A 22,800-nucleotide genomic window follows, 5' to 3' on the forward strand; every position below is an offset into this window, starting at 1 on the left:
AGGAAGGAAAATACAATGTGATCAATACTGTAGTGGTCAGAAAGGAGGATGCAATGTGATCAATACTGTCGTGGTCGGGAAGGAGGATGCAATGTGATCGATATTGTCGTGGTCAGAAAGGAGGATGCAATGTGATCGATATTGTCGTGGTCAGAAAGGAGGATACAATGTGATCAATACTGTCGTGGTCAGGAAGGAGGATGCAATGTGATCAAAACTGTCGTGGTCAGGAAGGAGGATACAATGTGATCAATACTGTCGTGGTCAGAAAGGTGGATGCAATGTGATCAATACTGTCGTGGCCGGGAAGGAGGATGCAATGTGATCAATACTGTCGTGGTCGGGAATGAGGATGCAATGTGATCAATACTGTCGTGGCCGGGAAGAATTGTGATCAATTCTGTCGTGGCCGGGAAGAAATGTTATCAATTCTGTCGTGGCCGGGGAGGAGGATGCAATGTTATCAATACTGTCGTGGTCGGGAAGGTGGAAGCAATGTGATCAATACTGTCGTGGCCGGGAAGAATTGTGATCAATTCTGTCGTGGCCGGGAAGGAGGATGCAATGTTATTAATACTGTCGTGGCCGGGAAGAATTGTGATCAATTCTGTCGTGGTCGGGAAAGAGGATGCAATGTGATCAATACTCTCGTGGTCAGGAAGGAGGATGCAATGTGATCAATACTGTCGTGGCCGGGAAGAATTGTGATCAATTCTGTCGTGGCCGGGAAGGAGGATGCAATGTGACCGATACTGTCGTGGTCGGGAAGGCGAATTCAATATGATCAATATTGTCGTGGCTGAAAAGGAGGATGCAATGTGATCGATACTGTCGTGGTCGGGAAGGTGAATTCAATATGATCAATATTGTCGTGGCTGAAAAGGAGGATGCAGTGTGATCAATACTGTCGTGGTCGGTAAGGAATGCGATCAAAACTGTCGTGTTCGGGAAGGAGGATACAATGTGATCAATATTGTTATGGTGAGAAAGGAGGATGCAATGTGATCAAAACTGTCATGACCGGGAACGGGGAAGCAATATGATCAATTATGCATAGCCATAGTCCGTTAAACCTGCCTACATTATTAGGCTTTTTAAAAAAAATTTTGCCTAATATAATGTCAGCTCACGGTACCTCTTAAAAATGTGAAATCGTAGGCCAGATTTGGCGTACGCTACGTCAGCGGCATATTTCTAATATAACGTCCATGCAATGCCGGGAAAACGTACACATACCTTTATATTGGGATCTTATGTACTCCTTTGCCCCCATGTTACATCCCATTTATCAAATTAAACAACTGTGTACAATGAAAATCAAATACTTCCGAGACCCTTCTATTTCACACATTTGTAATGGCCGCCGTATACACATTTAGTAGAGCAAACGGCAGCCAATCAACTTCGCTTCCGGTTTTATTTTTAAATATCCTACGTGTAGTTGAAAGATAAACAAAATTCTACCGTGTATATGCTACATGTATATGCAACGTGAATATCGCGAAAGTTATGCGGTACCAGCAATAGTCGTGTTCAATTTGAATATTTGACAACATGTCGTGTATGTCGACCATGATTTTACTTTAAAAAAACTGGCTAGCATAGCGTAGGCCAAATCTGGCATACGATTTCACATTTTTAAAAGGTACCGCGAGCTGACTATATATTAGGCAAAAAAAAAATGAAAAAGTCTAATAATATAGGCAGATTTAGCGGGCTAGCAAAGCCACGAAGGAGGGAGCAATATGATCAATACTATCATGGTAACGAAGGAGGGAGCAATATGATCAATACTATCATCGTAACAAAGGAGGGAGCAATATGATCAATACTATCATCGTAACAAAGGAGGGAGCAATATGATCAATACTGTCATGGTAACAAAGGAGGGAGCAATATGATCAATACTGTCATGGTAACGAAGGAGGGAGCAATATGATCAATACTATCATGGTAACGAAGGAGGGAGCAATATGATCAATACTGTCATGGTAACAAAGGAGGGAGCAATATGATCAATACTGTCATGGTAACAAAGGAGGGAGCAATATGATCAATACTATCATGGTAACAAAGGAGGGAGCAATATGATCAATACTGTCATGGTAACAAAGGAGGGAGCAATATGATCAATACTATCATCGTAACAAAGGAGGGAGCAATATGATCAATACTATCATGGTAACAAAGGAGGGAGCAATATGATCAATACTATCATGGTAACAAAGGAGGGAGCAATATGATCAATACTATCATCGTAAACAAAGGAGGGAGCAATATGATCAATACTATCATGGTAACGAAGGAGGGAGCAATATGATCAATACTATCATCGTAACAAAGGAGGGAGCAATATGATCAATACTGTCATGGTAACAAAGGAGGGAGCAATATGATCAATACTGTCATGGTAACGAAGGAGGGAGCAATATGATCAATACTATCATGGTAACAAAGGAGGGAGCAATATGATCAATACTATCATGGTAACAAAGGAGGGAGCAATATGATCAATACTATCATGGTAACGAAGGAGGGAGCAATATGATCAATACTGTCATGGTAACAAAGGAGGGAGCAATATGATCAATACTGTCATGGTAACGAAGGAGGGAGCAATATGATCAATACTATCATGGTAACAAAGGAGGGAGCAATATGATCAATACTGTCATGGTAACAAAGGAGGGAGCAATATGATCAATACTATCATGGTAACAAAGGAGGGAGCAATATGATCAATACTATCATCGTAACAAAGGAGGGAGCAATATGATCAATACTGTCATGGTAACAAAGGAGGGAGCAATATGATCAATACTATCATGGTAACGAAGGAGGGAACAATATGATCAATACTGTCATGGTAACAAAGGAGGGACCAATATGATCAATACTGTCATGGTAACAAAGGAGGAAGCAATGTGATCATTACTATTATGGTAACGAAGGAGGTAGCAATATGATCAATACTATCATCGTAACAAAGGAGGGAGCAATATGATCAATACTGTCATGGTAACGAAGGGGTGAGCAATATGATCAATACTATCATCGTAACAAAGGAGGGAGCAATATGATCAATACTGTCATGGTAACAAAGGAGGGAGCAATATGATCAATACTATCATGGTAACAAAGGAGGGAGCAATATGATCAATACTATCATGGTAACGAAGGAGGGACCAATATGATCAATACTGTCATGGTAACGAAGGAGGGAGCAATATGATCAATACTATCATAGCCACGAAGGTGGGAGCAATATGATCAATACTATCATGGTTACGAAGGAGGGAGCAATATGATCAATACTATCATGGTAACAAAGGAGTGAGCAATATGATCAATACTGTCATGGTAACAAAGGAGGGAGCAATATGATCAATACTGTCATAGCCACGAAGGAGGGAGCAATATGATCAATACTGTCATAGCCACGAAGGAGGGAGCAATATGATCAATACTATCATGGTAACGAAGGAGGGAGCAATATGATCAATACTATCATGGTAACAAAGGAGGGAGCAATATGATCAATACTGTCATGGTAACGAAGGAGGGAGCAATATGATCAATACTGTCATAGCCACGAAGGAGGGAGCAATATGATCAATACTATCATGGTAACAAAGGAGGGACCAATATGATCAATACTGTCATGGTAACGAAGGGGGGGAGCAATATGATCAATACTATCATGGTAACAAAGGAGGGAGCAATATGATCAATACTGTCATGGTAACAAAGGAGGGAGCAATATGATCAATACTATCATGGTAACGAAGGAGGGAGCAATATGATCAATACTATCATGGTAACGAAGGGGGGAGCAATATGATCAATACTGTCATAGCCACGAAGGAGGGAGCAATATGATCAATATTATCGTGGTAACAAAGGAGGGAGCAATATGATCAATACTGTCATGGTAACAAAGGAGGGAGCAATATGATCAATACTATCATGGTAACGAAGGAGTGAGCAATATGATCAATATTATCGTGTCGTAACAAAGGAGGGAGCAATATGATCAATACTATCATGGTAACAAAGGAGGGAGCAATATGATCAATACTGTCATGGTAACGAAGGAGGAGGGAGCAATGTGATCAATATTATCATGGTAACGAAGGAGAGAGCAATATGATCAATATTATCGTGGTAACAAAGGAGGGAGCAATATGATCAATACTGTCATGGTAACAAAGGAGGGAGCAATATGATCAATACTATCATGGTAACGAAGGAGGGAGCAATATGATCAATACTATCATGGTAACAAAGGAGGGAGCAATATGATCAATACTATCATGGTAACAAAGGAGGGAGCAATATGATCAATACTATCATGGTAACGAAGGAGGGAGCAATATGATCAATACTATCATGGTAACAAAGGAGGGAGCAATATGATCAATACTATCATGGTAACAAAGGAGGGAGCAATATGATCAATACTATCATAGTAACAAAGGAGGGAGCAATATGATCAATACTGTCATGGTAACGAAGGAGTGAGCAATATGATCAATATTATCATGGTAACAAAGGAGGGAGCAATATGATCAATACTGTCATGGTAACAAAGGAGGAAGCAATATGATCAATACTGTCATAGCCACGAAGGAGGGAGCAATATGATAATTACTATCATGGTAACAAAGGAGGGAGCAATATGATCAATATTGTCATGGTAACGAAGGAGGGAGCAATATGATCAATACTGTCATAGCCACGAAGGAGGGAGCAATATGATCAATACTGTCATAGCCACGAAGGAGGGAGCAATATGATCAATACCATGATGGTAACGAAGGAGTGAGCAATATGATCAATATTATCGTGGTAACAAAGGAGGGAGCAATATGATCAATACTGTCATGGTAACAAAGGAGGGAGCAATACGATCAATACTATCATGGTAACGAAGGAGTGAGCAATGTGATCAATATTATCATGGTAACAAAGGAGTGAGCAATATGATCAATACTGTCATGGTAACAAAGGAGGGAGCAATATGATCAATACTATCATGGTAACGAAGGAGGGAGCAATATGATCAATACTATCATGGTAACGAAGGGGGGAGCAATATGATCAATACTGTCATAGCCACGAAGGAGGGAGCAATATGATCAATATTATCGTGGTAACAAAGGAGGGAGCAATATGATCAATACTGTCATGGTAACAAAGGAGGGAGCAATACGATCAATACTATCATGGTAACGAAGGAGTGAGCAATGTGATCAATATTATCGTGGTAACGAAGGAGTGAGCAATATGATCAATATTATCGTGGTAACAAAGGAGGGAGCAATATGATCAATACTGTCATGGTAACGAAGGAGTGAGCAATGTGATCAATATTATCGTGGTAACGAAGGAGTGAGCAATATGATCAATATTATCGTGGTAACAAAGGAGGGAGCAATATGATCAATACTGTCATGGTAACAAAGGAGGGAGCAATATGATCAATACTATCATGGTAACGAAGGAGGGAGCAATATGATCAATACTATCATGGTAACGAAGGAGGGAGCAATATGATCAATATTATCGTGGTAACAAAGGAGGGAGCAATATGATCAATACTGTCATGGTAACGAAGGGGGGAGCAATATGATCAATACTATCATGGTAACGAAGGAGAGAGCAATATGATCAATACTATCATGGTTACAAAGGAGGGGGCAATATGATCAATACTATCATAGTAACAAAGGAGGGAGCAATATGATCAATACTGTCATGGTAACGAAGGAGTGAGCAATATGATCAATATTATCATGGTAACAAAGGAGGGAGCAATATGATCAATACTGTCATGGTAACAAAGGAGGAAGCAATATGATCAATACTGTCATAGCCACGAAGGAGGGAGCAATATGATAATTACTATCATGGTAACAAAGGAGGGAGCAATATGATCAATACTGTCATAGCCACGAAGGAGGGAGCAATATGATCAATACCATGATGGTAACGAAGGAGTGAGCAATATGATCAATATTATCGTGGTAACAAAGGAGGGAGCAATATGATCAATACTGTCATGGTAACAAAGGAGGGAGCATAAGATCAATACTATCATGGTAACGAAGGAGTGAGCAATATGATCAATATTATCATGGTAATAAAGGAGGGGGCAATATGATCAATACTGTCATGAGTAACAAAAGGAGGAGCGAAGGAGGACAATATGATCAATACTGTCATAGCCACGAAGGAGGGAGCAATATGATCATTACTATCATGGTAACAAAGGAGGGTCCAATATGATCAATACTGTCATAGCCACGAAGGAGGGAGCAATATGATCAATACTGTCATAGCCACGAAGGAGGGAGCAACATGATCATTACTATCATGGTAACAAAGGAGGGAGCAATATGATCAATACTGTCATAGCCACGAAGGAGGGAGCAATATGATCAATACTATCATGGTAACAAAGGAGGGAGCAATATGATCAATACTGTCATAGCCACGAAGGAGGGAGCAATATGATCAATACTATCATTGTAAAAAAGGAGGGAGCAATATGATCAATACTGTCATGGTAACAAAGGAGGGAGCAATATGATCAATACTGTCATGGTAACGAAGGAGGGAGCAATATGATCATTACTATCATTGTAAAAAAGGAGGGAGCAATATGATCAATACTGTCATGGTAACAAAGGAGGGATCAATATGATCAATACTGTCATGGTAACGAAAGAGGGATCAATATGATCAATACTATCATGGTAACGAAGGAGGGAGCAATATGATCAATACTGTAGGTACAGGAGCATATGATACTGTCATGGTAACGAAGGAGGGACAATATGCAATACTGCATGGTAACGAAGGAGGGATCATATGATCAATCATCATGGTAACGAAGGAGGGAGCAATATGATCAATACTGTCATGGTAACGAAGGAGACAATATGATCAATACTGTCATGGTAACGAAGGAGGGACAATATGATCAATACTATCATGGTAACGAAGGAGGAGCAATATAATCAATACTATCATGGTAACGAAGGAGAGACCAATATGATCAATATTGTTGTGGTCTGGATGGATCAAGTTTCACAACGGAGATGAGTTCGTTGTGATATATTTCAAATATTTTTCAATTTTTCAAATACAAATTTATTACGTATAACCGTATAACTAAAAGTCGGTAGGCGATTCCCGGAGTATCCGAAAATCGACCCGTGTCGTCCGAGCTCTAGCCCCCTAACTCAGGGGCGTAGGAAGCGGGGGGGGGGGGGGGGGGGGGGCCCCCCCCCCCCCCCCCCCCCCCGTTCCCCAGGACGGGGGGGGCAAACATGTCTTTTTGCCCCCTCCCCCATTTTCGTCGACTGAAATTTTCTAGAAATGCTTATTTGAAAGAAAAAAGGGTCCTCCTGCACATTTTTCGTACTTCATTCTAGAAAATTTTCTAAAACGTTCAAGCACATAATGTCAAACCTTAAATAGTAAAAATTCAATACACACAAACTAGACTAAAAATGTCCATCAAGGGATTCTATGTACTATTTAAAAAAATGTCTCTTAAAAGATCAATTTGTTTATATGTCTTAGCGAGACAATTAATTCATTTTTTTATGTTACACAACAATGTGCCGATGGTGTGAAGCCGGTATATTCAGATCGAGTAGGGTTGCATAATGTTATGAGGACACAATTATCATTTCTAAATGCATGTAGCTTTAAATAGAAAAATTACCATGTTAAGAACGCTTTATAATCATTAAACTTTATCGTAAAACTCATCTCAGCCATTCTAAATCGTAATTCGTTTCCCGGGGGAGACCCCCGGACCCCCCTACAACCAAATTCTCGCGCCTTTGGGCGCTCGCAATTCATCAAAATGCATCGTAAAACTCATCTAAGCCATTCTAAATCGTAATTCGTTTCCCGGGGGAGACCCCCGGACCCCCCTACAACCAAATTCTCGCGCCTTTGGGCGCTCGCAATTCATCAAAATGCATCGTAAAACTCATCTAAGCCATTCTAAATCGTAATTCGTTTCCCGGGGGAGACCCCCGGACCCCCCTACAACCAAATTCTCGCGCCTTTGGGCGCTCGCAATTCATCAAAATGCATCGTAAAACTCATCTAAGCCATTCAAAATCGTATTTTTTTCTCGGGGGAGACCCCCGGACCCCCCAAACACCAAACTCTCGCGCTTTCGGGCGATCGCAAAATCATCAAAATACATTAAACTCATCCGGGGGGTCACCCTCAGACCCCTAATAAAACACCAAAATCTCGCGCCTTCGACGCTCAGACGCTAATTTGGCCAATTTGCGTATTCGTTAATTTCCTTTTAGCGACCCCACTTTCTATAAATATGTACAAGGATTAAATTTAGTGATATATGAAAAATGTACATAAAGCATATATTATATGGTTGGATGGTTGGGAGTTGAATTAATCTCCTCCTGTAGGTGTGGCGGGGGGTTGGGTTACAAAATATTGAGGACCTTTGCCCCCCTCCCCCCTTGAGTAATGTGATCAAGGCTGTCGTATTACAGTATACAATCGGCTATCGTTCTTTCACAACGGAGATGACGTCGTTGTGATATATTTCGATTGAAAGGACGAAATCAAAAGATGCAGAATAATTTTCCAAATATAAATTTTATTAAATATAACTGTTCCTGGAAGTCAGTAGGCGATTCCCGGAGTATCCGGAAATCGGCCCGTGTCGTCCGAGCTCTAGCCCCCTAACTGATAACAAAGTATAACACGTAACATTTAGTCAAGTAAAAATACGAAAAATAGAGGCCTAACCTCCAAATAATTGCAACAGAATTTGTTTTCTGCTTTTTGGGTTGGAGGATCTTAGTATTTTACCATGAAAAAAGTCGCCAAAAATCATATGTTCGAAAAGTCGTTTTTTCAACACACGAAAAATAAGAAAATATATAGAAATTACACCTTTGACCACTTACAATATCTGCTATTTTTGCAATACTTGAAATATGAAATCGGGTATATAGTAAGACAAACTTTAGGTTAGTACAAATAAGTTGAAATGATACAATAATTTCAGTCAATCCAAGAAATAAAGAAGGATGAAAACGGCTCAAAACCTTTTGAGTTTAGCTAGCATTACCGTTTGTGTTCTTTTTAGATGCAAACATTTATAAAATCCTACCCTGAACTATATCAGTTTATGTTTTATGCCTTAAAGAATTACATTTTCGTTAATATTAATGCATGATCGATAATACATTACTTAGAAAAAACCTAAATATTAACTTGTCAGGTTGACTGATCGTGCCAATTTGAAGTGTTTTTATAATAATAGATTTTTGGCAAAACACCCATTTTGGTAGTTAATATTTGGGAAAATAAAAAAGCAAATGCTTCCAAATATGTTATATCCTTTTTTGTATATTTTGTACTTGTTATTTTTATCATTTGTTGTAAAAACGGTATAAATATGCACATCTTATTTAGTAGTAAAAACTTCCTATCACGTTAATTTGGCTGAATACCAAAGCATGTCTAAGTCCATAAATCTGGAACACAAAAATCTTAATTTTTCGAACGAATATGCTTTATTCGTTTGTCATAAAATTTTGCCAGTAAATAAATCAGAACTGTGATGATTTTCAGCTATAAAATTGAACTTGAACTTTTATTTTATTCCTTTATCTCATTGTAAATTATATAATCCCAATCTAGTTCCATTATGGAAAATTGAAAAACTGACCTATGCAAATATCTGATCAAAAAGAAACTTCAATCTCACTTTATAAAGAGCGCTCCATTATGGTGGTAATATCTGCCAAAGGATTTTGCAATCTGATAAGTCACAAAATAGATATTCACATTTTTGACATTTCAACTTAAGGACTTCGCTAATTAGAGAAGTTTAGTCAAATTGGCACTAAATGAGGATTTGATCGACCTTACGTCTTTTATATTTGGAGATATCTTGATATAGTAGTCTCTTTCTTGTGAGTATAGCCTACATAGAATCTAAATTAATAACTAAAACACTTGAGACGGTACTTACTGAATAATTCTTGAATGAAAAAGATATATTATTCAATTTGGACTTCCAAGTGTCCTTGGAAAAGGCCACAAGACCAACTTTGAGCAATCATATTATCTCAGGTAGTGAAAGTAAAATGTTTTGCTTTTAAAGCATTTAATCAACAAGTTTTATTTAAAAAGATTCCACCAAAATGAGTATCAATGGTATTGTTAATAATAACAATTTTTTTATCTTAACAATCCAACAAAAGCATATTTGGCTGTTGCAAGGACATAATTATGCATTTTCATGCTGTCATACTTTTTCCCTGTGTTGATTTCAACTTATGTTTTTGGCAATTTGTGCTGTCCTTATAATTTAACGTTCTTGTCAAACATTAGTTTTCTAGTATCTCATGATAATCATGTAAGTTTATATTTGGCTTCAAAGTTGGCAAATTATGCAAATATCCCTATTTTTCTGATTTTTTGGGGGTCAAGAAAAACACTTTCCCAAATTTTTATTTGTGGCGACTTTTTTTCTATAAAACAAAGTCAGATCTGTATGAAAAACAAAGAAAAAATTCTGTTGCAATTATTTTGGGGTAACATCCTATCTTTACTGGACTAATTAGGAATTGACACTAAAGATTAACAAATGACATTCACTACTCGTCTCACTGGTCAGTGGTCTTAAGCTTGCAAGTGGACTAATTAGCGTGTCCATTGTCCTGGGGATACGTGTCATATCTGGTTTGACCACTGCTCTTAATATAGTTGTACTAGTAGATTAACACCACACGGTAAATAGATATAATTACTACAGAGCTGACAACAATATATCAAAGATTTACGAATAACAATATCAAAAGTAAATGAATTGATCATATAATTTCAGTACAATATTATTACACAATATAAAACTAATTTAGCGAAAGTTTGTAATTAAAAGTCTCGAATAATATAATGATCGAACGTACATAAATGTTTTAATAAGCACTTTTTCCCTATGAAAATTTCGTCGGCTAACCACAAAATTTGGTACACAATGATTGGAAAATAATTTCGAAGTCCGCAAATAATTCATGATATGCGGTATTTTGAAACTTTCCTTTTAGTATATTGTGAATGTATCCATTATGAGTTAAGTTAACATTGAAATCCGCTGTTTTCACTCTAATGCTATAAAGTATCACCACTTCTTTTACTACATAAGTATAGTATATCGGAAACTCCAGCTGGGAAGTTACCGATTTAATTCATACAAGTCAGTGTGTCGCCAGAGTCAGTTTCCTTGTTAGTTTCCGGCTTAATGTTTCTTATTTTGATAACATATCTAATGAAAAGCAGTGCATTCATTGACAGGCGTGGCTATGTATACATAATTAATAGTGATGAAGTAAAACCCCTCAGCAGTGAGATCAATCTCATAATGAACGAAGTACACCTTTGTGGTGACGTACAATGTATCATACGTGCCTGCTTTTCAAATCAGCGTTTAATAACTGTACTAGCGGTATAACCAGTGTATGGTGATTTGGATTAACAAACGGTAACCTAGCACTGGTAACCCAAAATGTGTTAATCTTGCCGAAACTTGTTAGAATAACAGCAGAATACTTAATTTTTAACAAGTTTCAGCAGGATTAGCATATGTGCTTTTTTATTCAGTATTAACCCTTTATATTAAGAGTTTTCCTCAGAATTCCAATTCGATTAATAAAATTAAGTATTTCTGCCGTAAAATTAAGTATTTTCCTGTCCGCCGTGGGTCGTGACGGCTGACGGCCGAATAACAGAGGGTATCAGTCACAATTATCCAATTATTGTCGGAGGTTGGGAATCGCCAAACTTTTCCGATGCGACGGTGAAATTAACAGATTCGGCGATAGAATTAAGAGTTTCTGCGTTTATATTCAGTGTTTCTGCGTTTATATTCAATGTTTCTGCGCTAATATTAACACATTTCGTCGCTTACATCGAGCGGGCGCGCCGAGCCGTGACGGCCGAGCACAGGTAAACTTTACCTTGTGAAACGAGACTTACAGTACGTACAGCCGCCAGCCGATTGTACCTGTAAAATAATTATGTTTACAATTCTCTTTTCCCCTTTAAAAATACATGTACCCTCATTATCCTATTCTCCTATCTTTTGTTGTTTTCTTTCCCGCGTCTCGTATGCATTTTGCACCTTTTTTCGGAAGAGTTCCGATACGAGCGGTAACAAATGAATATAACTGTCTAGGTTATGTGTAAAATATGTGTATATACACGGGGATTAACTATGACAAACAAATTATGTGTTTGATTATGTGCAATTGCATGTATGTATATTCTTCTCACAAATTTGAATTGTTGACGATATTAAAATAAGATCGTTTTCCATAAAATAAATAAATATTTGTTATTTACAGACGTTTTGAAAGATATTTTGGTGTTGCCTTTAATTGTAAAATGCTGATTAAGTGTTATACATAATGATCTGCTTTTCAGGTTTGCTGAATTGATTTGATATACATTAAACGACCGATATCATATTCTGGTAATATTTGATGTACTTTGTGGCACGTAATTCCAGTATTTATTTATTTCCGCGTTTATATTCAATGTTTCTGCGTTTATATTCAATGTTTCTGCGTTTATATTCAATGTTTCTGCGCTAATATTAACACATTTCGTCGCTTACATCGAGCGGGCGCGCCGAGCCGTGACGGCCGAGCACACGGCTTACACGGGTAAACTTATCTTGTGAAACGAGACTTACAGTACGTACAGCCGCCAGCCGATTGTACCTGTAAAATAATTATGTTTACAATTCTCTTTTCCCCTTTAAAAAAACATGTACCATAATTATCCTATTCTCCTACATGTATATTTTGTTATTTTCTTTCCCGCGTCTCGTCATTTGAGCTATGCATTTTGCATCTTTTTTCTCACAATTGTTTTTTTTTTTATTTGATATTACATAATTACATGTTTGACTTAAATAAACAATGGTGATATACTGTCTTTGCTAATTAGTCAGTGTTATGGTAAAGGTTTTTACTACTACCCTAATTACGAGGCCATGCCCAGGCCTATGTTATTACAACGAAGCGAACTTAGCTTGGTCATGTATGATTTCTTTTGTGTCGTCAAAGAGAGGTACTCTGGATACGACCATAAGGAGAGTAGTACAGGGAGCTGTATTCATCGATTGGTTAAATGATAAAACGTGTATATTTCTTCATATTCCAGCTTACACATAATGGTAGTGAGGTTTCGACGAATTTTTTAAAATTATTATTTCTTTGTCGATTAACTTATTGAATCTGAAACTTAACGACATACATTAATTTTTTATACGTTTCTGATTCAGTATGCATTTTTTATACTCGTGACGTCGTTACACCTAAAAATATCTTTAAAAGGTTTTTTTTTACTAATATTACTATCACTGGACAATATTAAAAACGTCTTTAAAAGCAACTGGTTAGCTGGGGATATTTGTTAGATCTATGTACAACTCGTTATAGGAAATGACATCGGGATATACCGATGTCTGTATTAATCATCATATCTTATTTCTAAAAAAAGAGACACAAAAGTGAAAATAATATTGGTTTGAATAAATATCCTGATGAACCGTCATGGCACGAATCGAATACAGCACTAATAAGAAGGTCACATAATAACAGAATTTTCATACAATTTTCAGTTTAAGAGCACACCTTTCGAAACCCAGTTACTGGGAGTTATCATAGCTGGCATGTTATTTATTACACCATAAAATACACATTAACATGGAATATTGTGTCAACACAAACCGACCAACGGCTAGCATTTTTTTTCAAGGCTATATTTAGTGCGTGACGTAATCGATACACAACGTCACTATAATAAACATAAAATATCATATGAACGATCACTGTGCTATATATTTGGTAAAAATTATATACTCAAAATGCTAATCAACGAAAGACAGAGACTAGATTGTCCGTGAAGTTCGGGAAGACCCTTTTTAACCCAGTACACTTTAATGGGGGTTTACAATGAATGAACTTTACAAAAAAAAAAAAAAAACTTATTGCCAGTATATGTTCTTCTCTCTCTGTCAGGTGAATTATATTACCTGTACATACACCTCTCAGGTGTACTGTGTACCGCACACGTGTCATCCGACTAATTAACTCCACAGATAACGGACGCCGTGGACAAATTTAGCTATATTGCTTGCCCTATTGGGGCCATCCTGACACCACGGGTAGGAGCTAGCTAGCGGTACCCTGCGGGGTTACGAAGGGGATGCGTATGCATTTTGGGGAGCTCGAAGTGAGAAAAATGGCCTACGATAGTTGTATACTCTTTTTCAATGCGATCATATGTGTATGATTTTTAATACCAGAAACACAGTCATACAGCTACCTAATAATTTAATGAGACCATAGTATATATAGTTTCATATGTAGTGTATGTCTAATTTCTGTGAGCACTTTTTCACACCGCGGTCGCTTATAATATGATGATAATATGATACTAAGGATTTTTGTCTAAAATACATCCTTGATGATACCAAGGACGTATGTAAGGTGAATAAGTGACGCTGGGTTTTGGGCAAGTACGACGTAGGAGCTTTTGCGTTTGTGTACTGACCGTGACGTTGGGCGACGACTGATTTTCCGTTGATATCCGCCGGCGCAGCCTTTGATGTAGCTTGTGGGTGCGAGGGTTACCGTCTTACTTTCTGAAGCGTCATTTCATCAGTTGTCGTATTTTTTAACAAAAAATTAAGACATATCTTCTAAATCTTCCGTCCTTAAAGCAAGTACTAAACGTTGAGAAATTTTATTAACTTTACATTGGTGTTTCGTTGGACTCGATTTACCGGTTCGTCTAGCGTTACGCGTGGTGTTTAGTAGGGTAAAGAGACAGTTCTCACTTATAAATCCTTGATGATACTTTTGACGATGTTGGGATACAAAATGGGGGTGGTTTCAGTACCAAGTATTTATGAATTGGCATATATAATACATTCACTTGACTTTATATATATAATCATTGACACACACGCCATATTGCAAGTCAGCAATTTTAGGAGATTCACGTAACAGTACATCCGGGTACTCGGTAATCTGTACACATTTACATTTTTATAATTCCATGATATATTTAAAGGATTTGTGCAGTCAAAAGTGATAATTTTAGTTTATGCTGGAAATGGCTTTAATAGACCATGTAGAAACCTCTCCGTGCCGCGCGCGACCGGAATAACCTGTAAACCGCCGATATCGAGGTCAAATTTTCTGACCGCCCGATTATGCATATTTTCTAGCCCTAAACCGTGTGACGTCACAATAGTCCGTGGCTTATTGCTGTACTTTAACTGATGTGCTATCACTTACATCGACGGTCACAGGAAAAGCGATCAAAGATTATTTTTATGATTACTTTTGAGTGAAGTTAATCGTACAATAACTTTGTCTCGAATATAAATAACTAAAAGAGTGAAATTCGATGTTTCAAATACTCTAATTTGTGCTCTAATAGCAGGTATCTTCTTGTAATTATGAAAGAAAATCCACACAGAAATAAAAGTTTCCGATTTTTTGTCGAGGAGTTCAGCAACGAATACGCTTTAATTAAATAATATTTTCCTGTAGTCTGTATCTTTGATACATTGTGAATTGCAAAGTTTGTGACTGTAGAATGAAATTTTACGTAACAATTGAAGAAATTCTTGATTAAAGCATCAAGGATATGATGCTTGACATACGTACACACCGATGATTTATCATTACAAACATTGTGTTGTGTGTTGATAACCGAATAAATCGAGATACATTTATTACAATACCGTAAAACGTTTCAACATGTGGTAGAAAGAATTTACTTTCGATATTATAAAAGATCTAAATATTGAGATATTAAGCAAAACAAACTATTTTTTCAGACCGTGCGGTCGCTTTCAATTTTTAATCGATATACATATACGAGTAGATACACCGACATTATAGATATATAATTAGCCATGCCTTTGGTTTGATGGTTATGTAATACCTTGACCAGGATGTTATTTACCTGTACACAACGCCATTCATCGAACTCACCTGTAATTACCTGGCCGCGGGCAATTTGCTATTCAGTGGACTATATCGGGTATTTGCTATTGTCTTACTGTCAATCAGGTTAGGACATCCGTTAATTGGATTGTGATTTGAATTATGGAAACCCCGTACATCTATGCTCTAGGTTTTTTTATTGTCACCTCCATTTTTAGAATGAAGATGTAAAAGCAAATGGAAATAAAATATACCTGATCATACATAGGAATACATATTACATACACACATATATATATGTCGTACGCAGGTAAAACAAAAATGGAAGGTGACTTATTCAGAAACAAAAATGGTTCTAAGAACTAGTTCAACTAAAGGTTTAACCTTAAAAATTATTCCAGTCTAGACTGTAATTACGGAATCGTGGCATATAGCAATCTCCAGCAATTTCTAAGGTATTAGTAAAAATTCTAAGCATGTATTTTCACCGTTTCGAATCTTAATGTACATGTATAGTCATACAAGAAGGGTTTAAATATCACTTAGTATATTTTTAAAAAGGTACAAGATATTATATCTATTTTTAATGCCTGTATACGAGTAATTTCAATTTTCATTTGAACACTGTATGGACTTATGGATCATGTTTGGACTTTTGAGAAGAACTTTTCAGTTTTTAGACATCAAATCATTTATTCCGCTATATAAATGCTTAGTTCGGTCTCATTTGGACTATGCTTGCCCCGTATGGGCGCCTTACCTACAGAAGCATATAGAAATGATAGAAAGTGTCCAAAGAAGAGCGACAAAATGTCTACCAGGAATGTCACATCTAGCATACAGTCAAAGGCTGGAGAAACTGAAATTACCAACATTGGCATATAGAAGAATACGAGGAGACATGATAGAACTCTTCAAAATTTTAGATGGAATATATGACTCCGAATGTTGTAACATTTTATCTTTATGGAAAGATGCAACGGACCGCGAGAGCAGCATGGGGGCATAGGAGGAAGCTATTCCATACAAGATCAAACTATGAGATTAGGAGAAACTTTTTTTCACTAAGAGCTACTAAGATATGGAACGATCTACCAGAGAATGTAGTGATGGCGCCAAATATAAACTCCTTCAAAAATGCGTTAGACAAACAAGAACTCTTATACAACTACAAAGCCTTTATACATCATTAATTTATTATTATTACCGGATAAAAATGTATTAACTGTAAACTCTATATTTTGTCTGAGTCTGGTATAGAGGACTTTACATATAAGTCCTGAACCAGAAATAAACTTATCTTATCTTATCTTATCTTATCTTATGTGGTTACTTTTTGGATTATACGATAAATGTTCATATATCATACTATTAAATCTCGGTATGATATACAAAACGGTCGACAATGAATATACTATTAAGGATTTAGTATAATTTTGAAATAATGAATTTAAATCTACACTTAAACTGTAATATAGGAACATATATCAGAAATACCATTGATGTATTTCTGCTTTTTAGTAAACGTTATGGATAAAGTTTCAAAGGCAACAATATAGATATACATATTATTTTCGGTATAAGTTCGGTACTGTAACTCCAATATCACATAACTGATAACCGTCCACATTTTATTTTTACTCAAAAACGGTGCCGTGTTTGCATCATATCGTTATAGCAGAAGTTTGAATGAAATAAAAAACACGGATTCTAGATATATTCATGCCAAATTTTGGGATTTTACTCGTAAAAAGATAGTGTTACATTATACTTTTTTTTATTACACTGAAATTTACATCATATGCTATCTAAATCTCAGTCCAGACTGATCCGAACATCATTTTGATATCGCTATCAAATTGGACTGATTATCTAATCTAAAGTTAAATATATGCTTGTTTGAATTTTTGAAGTGGTGTAAATGGAATGTTTTGAAACTGAAAATATCTACATCATAAAGCTAGAATAACCATTTACTCGAAAAACTCAAATTGTAGATCTAACGTATACGTATATATGCTGTATACATGTATAGTACTAGACTTACCTTGCGTCACGGCTCGGCGCGCCCGCTCGATGTAAGCGACGAAATGTGTTAATATAAACGCAGAAACATTGAATATAAACGCAGAAACATTGAATATAAACGCAGAAATAAATATATACTGGAATTACGTGCCACAAAGTACATCAAATATTACCAGAATATGATATCGGTCGTTTAATGTATATCAAATCAATTCAGCAAACCTGAAAAGCAGATCATTATGTATAACACTTAATCAGCATTTTACAATTAAAGGCAACACCAAAATATCTTTCAAAACGTCTGTAAATAACAAATATTTATTTATTTTATGGAAAACGATCTTATTTTAATATCGTCAACAATTCAAATTTGTGAGAAGAATATACATACATGTAATTGCACATAATCAAACACATAATTTGTTTGTCATAGTTAATCCCCGTGTATATACACATATTTTACACATAACCTAGACAGTTATTCATTTGTTACCGCTCGTATCGGAACTCTTCCGAAAAAAGGTGCAAAATGCATACGAGACGCGGGAAAGAAAAAAACAGATAGGAGAATAGGATAATGAGGATATATGTATTTTTAAAGGAGAAAAGAGAATTGTAAACATAATTATTTTACAGGTACAATCGGCTGGCGGCTGTACGTACTGTAAGTCTCGTTTCACAATGTAAAGTTTACCTGTGTAAGCCGTGTGCTCGGCCGTCACGGCTCGGCGCGCCCGCTCGATGTAAGCGACGAAATGTGTTAATATTAGCGCAGAAACATTGAATATAAACGCAGAAACACTGAATATAAACGCAGAAACTCTTAATTCTATCGCCGAATCTGTTAATTTCACCGTCGCATCGGAAAAGTTTGGCGATTCCCAACCTCCGACAATGTAGCAATAAATAGCCGTGCACGTTGGGTAATTGTGACTGATACCCTCTGTTATTCGGCCGTCAGCCGTCACGACCCACGGCGGACAGAAAAATACTTAATTTTACGGCAGAAATACTTAATTTTATTAATCGAATTGGAATTCTGAGGAAAAGTCTTAATATAAAGGGTTAATACTGAATAAAAAAGCACATATGCTAATCCTGCCGAAACTTCTTAAAAATTAAGTATTCTGCCGTTATTCTAACAAGTTTCGGCAAGATTAACACATTTTGGGTTACCAGTGTAGCTACGAGGTCAGTATAAGCCACGAACTTGCGTGTCAAGTGGCCGTGAGAGAAACTGCACACACAAAGAGACTCATGGATACACCATAAACAGATCTAGAGCTTGCATTGGAGGAGCAAACGTTTGCTGATACCCATACCAGGTTTGTTTTCTCACCGGCCTTGTGTCTGTGTGGACTGGAAGGTGTTTATTGGATGTGATTACTGGTATTGACTAGCTTCTGATGATACATGTAGCGTGCCTAGAACGGAAAGTTCTACTGTGTATGTATGTGTTTGTAAACGAGACACATACGCTATGTGTGCTCGCTTATGCTACGCCTCGTGCCTTTTCTGAATGGTTAAGCCATTCTTTCATAGATATTCATTGACCCGGAAAGACGGATTGAATATTATAATGAAATGAACTACACATGTAGCAGGCGTGTGCATGTGTACAGGCATATGTACACACTATAAACATTATTGTATACCGGTGTATCAATATCATTGATATGTACACGTTAAAAATATTACTCTGCAACAGTGTATCAATATCATTGATACGTACATGTTATAAAAAATTACTCTGCATCAGTGTATCAATATCATTGATACGTACATGTTATAAATATTACTCTGCATCAGTGTATCAATATCATTGATACGTACATGTTATAAATATTACTCTGCATCAGTGTATCAATATCATTGATACGTACATGTTATAAATATTACTCTGCATCAGTGTATCAATATCATTGATACGTACATGTTATAAATATTACTCTGCATCAGTGTATCAATATCATTGATACGTACATGTTATAAATATTACTCTGCATCAGTGTATCAATATCATTGATATGTACAGTGTACATATTATAAATATTACTCTGCATCAGTGTATCGTCCTTGAGTGTATCAATATCATTGATGTGAACACCGATTATGTATTAATGATGGTGTACATCTGTATAGACGTAATAATACAATGTATAAATATAAACGATGGTGAACATCAGTGTATGCTATAAACAACATCTGTGTATAAACATCATTGATTTATTTAAAATAAATGATAAATTGTGTGCATCTGTATAAACACTATTGATATATATATATATATAAATGATTATCAACGATCATGTAAGCGATGGTGTACAACTGTGTATTAATTAGTAACATTGATGCATCATAAATGATGTGTACATCTGTGTACAAAAACAATATTGTTGTATAATAAATGATGGTGTACTTCTGGTATAAACAACCAGAAACATATATACATAGAGATTGGAAACTCCATCTTTGTCTTTGTTGACAGGCAGAGGGACCTCCGGTTTATAGGCATTTTCCCTTGGCTAACTACTTTTAAGTGTATTCTTTTAAACATGATATTTTTGCATCAAAACAAATTTTAAACATAAGATCATGGTTTGATGTGATCAGTTTTCCCGATTGATGATATTTAATATGATTTCTGAAATCACGAAAATAAGCAATTTTACCTAGTTTTTCGAAAATCGTGCATTCAAAACCGGAAGTGCATTTTCTTTTATTAATAAATAAGTTAAAATATAATCTTTCTATCCAAAATAGTACCATCTGAAAATAACTGAACTTTTATAACATATCAAAGTTATTCTGCTATATTTAACTATTTAAAGATGCTCCACCGCCGACAAAGCATAAATGATATTCATCACTTGAACAATAATTGGTGTTTAAAAGTGTATATATATGGCTTATTAACAGAAAAAGTAATATAAAATAATTTATTTTGCCTTTGGTGCATGCGCAATCAGTACTTCATTCCATATAGGATATAGTGCCGCGGAATTTTTCGGGATGCAATTAATTATTTTTTTTTGTAATTTTAACTTGAATTAAATGAGAAGCTCAAAACTTTTCAGAAAAGTGGTAATGGTGTAAAGTAAGTAACTTTTGCTACTGAAGAAAAATACTAATCGTCTGCTCCTGTTTTTGACAGTGAAAAAATACCATTTGTCAGCGGTGGAGCATCTTTAAGAGTTTATCTAAAACCCTAAGCACCATACAGATAAAAAGGTACATCTGCCGATCGTAAAAATGGAGGAGTTGCCAATCTCATATATGTATATAGTACCCAAAGCCTCACACCAATATAGAGCAGAAGGATATAACTTTTATTTTGATTAATTTTTGTAATTAGTTAAGGGGGTTCAGGGCACATTTGATGTGCACCAGAACGTAGTAATTCCATTGTAGTACCACTTTTCAACTTGTTTACATGCCTGTTTATTTACTTTCAAAAGGATTGTTGTTTACTATTCATAATAAAACCAAGATCGATTTAGTTTCTAAAACAATAGGTAAAACGTTATTATATAGGACTACTGAATGAACAGTTGATGTTTAAGTTCTCTTATCAGAAAATACCTTAACTTTACTTTTTGTGCTTGAATACTAAAAATCTCCATTTTCTACTGCTATTTTCTTCATATATACTTTAACATTTCTTGGAGGGCTGCGTACTATTCGTGTACTAAACTGACATATATCATCTGCCTGCGTAGTATATTTGCAGGTATATCTATTCTTAGATGCACCTCTACCACAGTTTTCACAACCTTTGATTCAATAACCGTTATTAATAAAAACAAAGATACATTTTTGCGGAGAGGGCCACTCCTTGTAAATACCTATCTCCATCTTGACTGTTGCTCAGATGTAATACCGTTAGTAAACCAATACTGAACTTTGTACATCTGTACTTACATAAACCTTAAGATATTCCATACCTTCCCATACGTAATTTTTACTAGTAGACCGTTAATTTCCCGGTAAAAGATACTATCTAGGAAACGCACATGTACATCAGACCATGTTTGCATAATATAATAATAAATTTTACAAAATATCCTTCTAAAAGGTACACGACTACATAAGTTTATACGCTGATTGCTGCTTGAAGTTTTGGTTTAAAATCAGCATGTTAATTCTATTGGATATGGCCCCAATAAAAAATGAATTAAATATATATAGCGTTATCCCTCTGTAAGTTGTTAAATGGATAATTTACCAAATTTAGCCAAAAACATTTTCCAACTTTGGGGATTTTTCATATTTTAAACACTGGTTAAATTAATTCTTATGTAGGTCATAGCAAATCACAGATGTCCAGCTTATTTTTCATGTTCATATACTAGACCTTCATGACCACCTGCTTTATTCGCTTTTAAATTTTTACAGATCAGTTTAATTTCTTTTGATGAAAATTTTTCATATAAAAACATATCTTTATCAGATCGACTATTGGTTTTAATAATTTCAATTCGGTTTTTAATCTCACTGCGGAAAAACAGTTGTCAAATTCATCTGCATCATGGTCTTTAAATATATTTTGAAAGTGCAAGGACCAACCAGTTAAAATGTCGTCAGTATCCCTTAACATTTTTCCTTCTGATTTTAATTCGGTTTGCTGAACCTTTTGTATTACTACATTTCCGTTTGTAAAGCTGCCAAAACAAGTTCTGGTCTAACTCACTTGATGTATCAATTTCAGTAAATTGAGATTTCATATACAATTCAA

General features: G+C 36.0%; 1 protein-coding gene across 3 annotated transcripts in view; it reads left to right on the forward strand.

Moving 5' to 3' along the window:
- Nucleotides 1-22,800, forward strand: part of LOC138322946 (monocarboxylate transporter 12-like) — a 46,106-nt gene that overhangs the window by 6,368 nt on the left and 16,938 nt on the right. Inside the window, exon 1 of one of the 3 annotated variants that reach the window (XM_069267209.1) lies at nucleotides 17,804-19,390. The exons of 1 other annotated variant lie outside the window; for it this stretch is intronic. The gene's annotated coding sequence lies outside the window, so the exon portion shown is untranslated. Of the gene's footprint in view, nucleotides 1-17,803; nucleotides 19,512-22,800 lie in introns of those variants that run through there. One more of the 3 variants, XM_069267210.1, reaches the window with a different exon arrangement.

The sequence above is a fragment of the Argopecten irradians genome, chromosome 5 (genome assembly GCF_041381155.1).
Source record: "Argopecten irradians isolate NY chromosome 5, Ai_NY, whole genome shotgun sequence".
NCBI classification, from domain to species: Eukaryota; Metazoa; Mollusca; class Bivalvia; order Pectinida; family Pectinidae; genus Argopecten; species Argopecten irradians.